A 6,000-nucleotide genomic window follows, 5' to 3' on the forward strand; every position below is an offset into this window, starting at 1 on the left:
GTGAAGGATCATTCAGATTATAACAGATTCCATCTCAGTTTTAACCTATATATAGGTGGTAAGGAGTTATAAAAATCTTATCATGAAAAACACAATGTCTTTTTGATTGCTTTAGGGGAGCTGTAAATCTACAAAGAAAATATTCACTTGTAGTAAGCTTTTTAGTGATAGGATAAAATGGAGATAGATCACAAAATTTTGAGGAATATGTGTAAACCATAGGAATTTAGTGATTAGGAATATAAGTTGTGAGAATTTCAAGACAAGATCTTGAATGTTAGATGACAGGGATAGGGAGAATTAAGGTCACTCAATAATTATCTTTTGTTAAATGATAAATGTTTTCTGTATTGAAATCTGAAGAAAAAGAATAAAAAAGATGATAAACAGTAAAATATTAGAAAAATGGATAATAGACAAAACAATAAGGTATTCTAGATATTAAAGAATATGTGCATTAAGAACCTGATAATTCTTTAAAGGCAATTATAGATTATACAATTGATAATATTTAAGTTTTTAAGAGAAAAAAATCTAGACCAATGGTCAAATAAGGAGAAAGTGACTATTTCCATATATTATGTATAAATGTATGCATATATATAATATATGTATATAATATATACATACACATATAGATACATATTACCTTCTGTTTTCAATCTGTGTCTTTTCACTGTTCAAGCAAAACAGGTAAAAAATAAGAGGGCAGTGAGTGCTTAGGAGAATGGAACAACAAGATGGGAGGATTAAAGGGAGGAAATAGATGAACATCAGCAATTTCATCTTAATTCCTTGGTATATGAAATTTTATATGCACAATTGAGTAAAAGCAGCCTGTTCAACTGGCCAATAATATTAGCTCATTCTTATATCGTACTTTAGAGTCTCCAATGCATTACTGACTCATTATATATTATTGATTCTGTCTTTGCTGATTCCTTGGATTCATATCCAAACAAGAGAGACCTAGATGGAAGGGTAGCCTTGTTGGCTGGTATATGTTTGTCCATATAAGCTTTTGTATGCATACATATGTGGAGAGAAACCTGGTTAATTTTTCTGGGGTTAACAATCTTCCACATGTTATTAGCTAAAATAAATTATAATTTACCATGATTGTGCTTTTTTATAATTCCAATTTGTAAACCCAAATGTTAAATAAAACATATATAGGCAAAAGGAGAAATTTATCTTTTAACACTTTTTCTGGAGCTAAACCACTCAAACCAAAAGTGGTTTGGTTCACAAATTACCGGCACATAATAAGTGCTCAATAAATGCTTATTAGTGACTCAAAATGATCTCTACTTGCAATAAGCTTGCATTCTAATGGAGGATACAAGTATATAGAAAAATGTATATAGCATAATAAATGTAAAGGTAAGTTCAAATATGTGCAAAGTTGTTAAATATAAGGTAGTTTGGGAAGGAAGACACTAGGAATTGGTGAGATCAAGAAAGACTTCATGAAGATGATGGTGCTGAAGCATCATCTTATAGGAAGAGAGGGACTTTATGAGGTGGAGGTAAGGAGGCAAAGTGTGTTACAATTATGGGACACTATTTCTGGAGTCATAAGACCCAGGTGTGAATTACAAGTCTGCCTATTACTACCTATGTGACCAACTCATTTCATCCCTCTAGGCTTCATTTGTAAAATGAAGGGGTTGAACTACATTGTGCTTTCTAACTCCAAATACCGTGAAGAAGCTTCATAATTGTTGTAAGTTTAGATCACTGATATTTTCAGTAATAGTATCTAAATCATCATTTTATTTGATATGAACAGGCAGTTTTCTGATGAAGAAATATTCTAAATCATTACTGATTAGAGAAATGCACATTAAAACAACTTTGAGATATCATTTTACACCTATCAGATTGGCTAAAATTTAGAAGGGGAAAGTGACAAATATTATTGTGGATGTGGAAAAATTTGGACCTTAATTCATTATTGGTGGATCTGTGAGCTGATCCAACCATTTTGGAAAGAGATTTGGGATTATGCCCATAGAGTTGTTAAATTGCCTATACCCTTTGACCCAGAAATACTACTATTAGGTTTATTTCTCAAGATGATTAGGGAAAATGGACAGGAACCTACATGTTCTAAAATATATATAGCAGCTCTATTTGTGGTGGCAAAGAACTAGAAATTGTAGGGATGCCTGTCAATTGAGGAATGGCTAAACAAATTGTGATATATGATCATGATGGAACGTTACTCTGCTGTAATAAACAATGAGCTCTATGATTTTAGAAAAGCATGGAGAGACCTCCATGAAATAATGAAGAGCAAAATGAGCAGGACCAAGAGAACATTATATACAGTAACAGCAGTATTGTTTTAAGAACAACTTTAAGGGCAGCTAGGTGGTGCAGTGGATAGAGCACTGGCCCTGAAGTCAGGAGAACCTGAATTCAAATCTGGCCTCAGACCAAACACTTAACACTTACTAGCTATGTGACCCTGGGCAAGTCACTTAACCCCAATTGCCTTAAAAAAAAAAGAAGGAACAATTTGAGCAACCAAGTTATTCTGACTATTATCAATACCCTAATTAGCCTCAAAGATCCTACGAAGGAAGATCTTGTTTGAATCCAGAAAAGGAACTGACATACACACACAGATGTATATATGTCTGTGTACATATATGTATGTGTATGTACGTATATATGTGTATTTATGTACACATACGTATTTATGTCTAATGGTAGCCATCTCAAAGTTTGGGCGGGGAGTATGGAGAAAAAAAGGAAGCCACATGATACCTTTTTTGTATATTTGAAAAGAATAGCAAATTGTACATATGGATCTGCAGTTTCAGATACAATCCTCTATTTTTCTAATCTACTTTATTATGAAAATGCTTGTTTTATTTCTTAAGTTTAGGATAAAATAAGTAAATTTTTTAAAAAAGAAATCATCATTTCAAAGACTAAACTATTTATATCTGCCTATGAACAAAAAAAAAATTATAATGACTTTGTGGGGTAGCCATTCAGGGGCAGACTTGAGCCTGACTTGTAGTAAGGGTGGAAATTGTTTTATATTTATCACCATGTCCCTAGTGCATCCAAAAGTCAGCTTGACACGTAGTGAGAGCTTCATAAATGTATCTTCATTGATTGATCAATTGAATGATTGGAGGGGCCCTGAGTTTTGCAGGCTAAGGTCTCTCATACTCTCGATCATCCCAACTGTAGTCTTTCATTTATCCTTTTTTACTAGCTTCTTCCTTGCTGTCTATACACATGCTCATGTCACCCCCATCTTAAACATTTTTTTTCACTTGACTCTTCAAAATAGGTATGTTCTATATGGATCCTCCCTTTCACAGCTAAAATTCTAAGAAAAAGAAAGTCATTGATATGCTTTGCCTACCTTCTTTCCTCTCTTCTCATTTCTCAAGCTTGTGGTAGTCTGGTTTCTGACCTCATTAACTCAACTAAACCTGCTTTCTCTAAAATGAACGATGATATTTTAATTGCCAAATTCAATGCTTTTCTCAGTCTTCATCCTTCTTGACCTTTCTCTAGTATTTGACACTACTGATCATCCCATCCTCCAGGATAGTTTCCTTCTGGAGTTTCCATGGTATTTTTCTCTCTTGCAATCTTCTGCCTATCCTCTCATACATTTCCCTTGCTGTATTATCAACCATTCCCTTCATCCTCCAAATAACCATGGGTACCCATGCTTCTACCCTGGTCTCTTCTTTCTACACTCTGAATTTTTGATGACCTCATTACTTGCCATGAGTTCAATTAGCTCTCTGAATAATACTCCCAGATCTAGATACCTTACTCTAGTCTTCCTCTAGAAATCATCAACAACTGCATTTTGGACATGGTCAAATGTTTTGTCTATAGAGCATTTGATTTGTAATAAAAAATTTAGAAAGATTCATCAGAAGAATAGCATGGGAGTTCCACAACTATTATCCCTTCTGAGATTACAGGATCATGTATTTTGAATTGGAAAGTCCCATAGAAGTGATCTACTCCAAGATCCTTATGTTATAATGAGGAAATATGTCCAGAGGTATCTAAGGTCACACAGATAATAAGTATGAGAGGTGAAATCTGAACAGTACTCTGAGTCTAAATATGATGATGATGATGATGATGATGAAGAAGATAATATTTATATAGTACTTTAAGGTTTCCAAAGAGTTTTACAAATGTTATCAAAAAGAAAAAGAAAAAAAAGAAAAAAAGGGAAAATTTTTTTTTTTAAATTTTAAAAAATTTTAAAAAATTAAAAAAATAAAAAATAAAAAACAAATATCACAATTAATCCATACAAAAATGATGGAAAGAGTTGGTGTGATTAATATTCCTATTTTACAGATGAAGAAACTGAAGGTAAATAGTAGTTAAGTGACTTGCCCAGGATCACACAGCTAGTAAGTGTCTGAGACTGGATTTTGACTCAGGTCTCCTTGACTCTAGCCTTAGCACTTTATCCACCTGGCTGCCTCACTTCTCTTTAACCACCACTTATAATACTGATTTTAATTTGAGGTCTTAGATTTTTATTTATAAAATTTAAATGATAAGGTCATTTGAAATCAGTCAGTTAAGTTGATTTAGAGTTCATATGACAGAAAAAGGGTGCTTTAGAAACACACTTTCTTGGAGAAGAAAGATCCTACATAGTTTCTGAATACTTTGAACGTAATGAAATATTGCCTGACAAAATTAGTTTTAACTTTTTCCTGATTAAATAAATTACATAAAAACTTTATTTAAAAAGCAAAATAAGTATATATCTCAAAAGGACAAAGAGTTGATTTGAGTTAGAAGATAGTCAGTAGTTTTCCAAATAGAATTTCAGAGTTAAAGGAGATCTTAGAAGTCAATATAGGATGTCTGATGCGTAAGTAGCCACTATCTAATGTACAAGTAGCCTTCAATAGCATCCCTCATTAGTGGTTTTTAAGCCTCTACTTTACAACCATCAGTGAGTGAGAACTCACTCCTTCACTGGTTAAGCTAATTTCACTTTTGGATAGCTTTAATAGTTAGGAAGTTTTAATAGTTATGGGGCTGAGATTAAAGCAAATTTTAGCCTGTGGTCCTAGTTATCACTTCTGAAGCTACGAAGACTAATTCTAATCCCTTTAACACATGATAATCCTTAACATATTGGAAAACAGCTGTCATGTCTTCCCCAAATCTCTTATTCAGGCTAAACATCCCTAGTTCCTTTAATGGATCTTGATACAAGATGGTTTTAAAAATTCTTTCATAATTTTGGCTACCTTCCTGTCATTATTCCTTTTTAAATGTGTCCAGAACTGAACACAATACTCCAGAGAGAATCTGATAGTACAGAATAAAATAAGACCTTAACCTTCTGTGATCTGTATGGTTTTTTGAGGTTTTTGGAGGGGGATAAGAGTAGCTCTAATGTTGGCTCCATTAATGCAGCTCAGGATCAAATTTGATTTTTCTTTTTTTAGTATTCATGTAACATGTATGTTTTTGAAATCAACTAAAAACAACGGCAGAATCATCCATTTAAAGCTGGAAGGGACTTTAATTAATTTATTTTTAGTTTTCAACATTCACTTCCACAAGATTTTGAGTTGCAAATTTTCTCCCCATCTCATCCCTCCCTCCCCCACAAGATGGTATGCATTCTGGATACCCCTTCCCCTAATCTGCCGTCCCTTCTATCTCTCCCCCCTCCTTTTCTTATCCCCTTCCCCTTCAATTTTCCCATAGGGTAGGATATATATCATACCCCATTTCCTGTATATCTTATTTTCCAGATGCATGTAAAAACAGTTTTTTATTAACATTTGTTTTTAAAACTTTGGGTTCCAAATTTTCTCCTTTCCTCCCTCCCCACCCACCCTCATTGAGAAGGCAAGCAACTCGATACAGGTTATACATGTGTAGTCATGCAAAACACGTCCATAGTAGTCATGTTGTGAAAAACTTATTTCCCTTAATCCTATCCTGCCCCCCATTTATTCTATTCTCTCT

The 6,000-nt window shown here is 33.5% G+C and overlaps 1 protein-coding gene across 3 annotated transcripts in view; it reads left to right on the top strand.

The window, feature by feature from the left end:
- Positions 1-6,000, top strand: part of LOC114031480 (parkin coregulated gene protein homolog) — a 623,375-nt gene that overhangs the window by 124,531 nt on the left and 492,844 nt on the right. The window lies entirely within an intron of this gene.

The sequence above is a fragment of the Vombatus ursinus genome, unplaced genomic scaffold, assembly GCF_900497805.2.
Source record: "Vombatus ursinus unplaced genomic scaffold, bare-nosed wombat genome assembly UNPS02015175.1, whole genome shotgun sequence".
NCBI lineage: Eukaryota > Metazoa > Chordata > Mammalia > Diprotodontia > Vombatidae > Vombatus > Vombatus ursinus.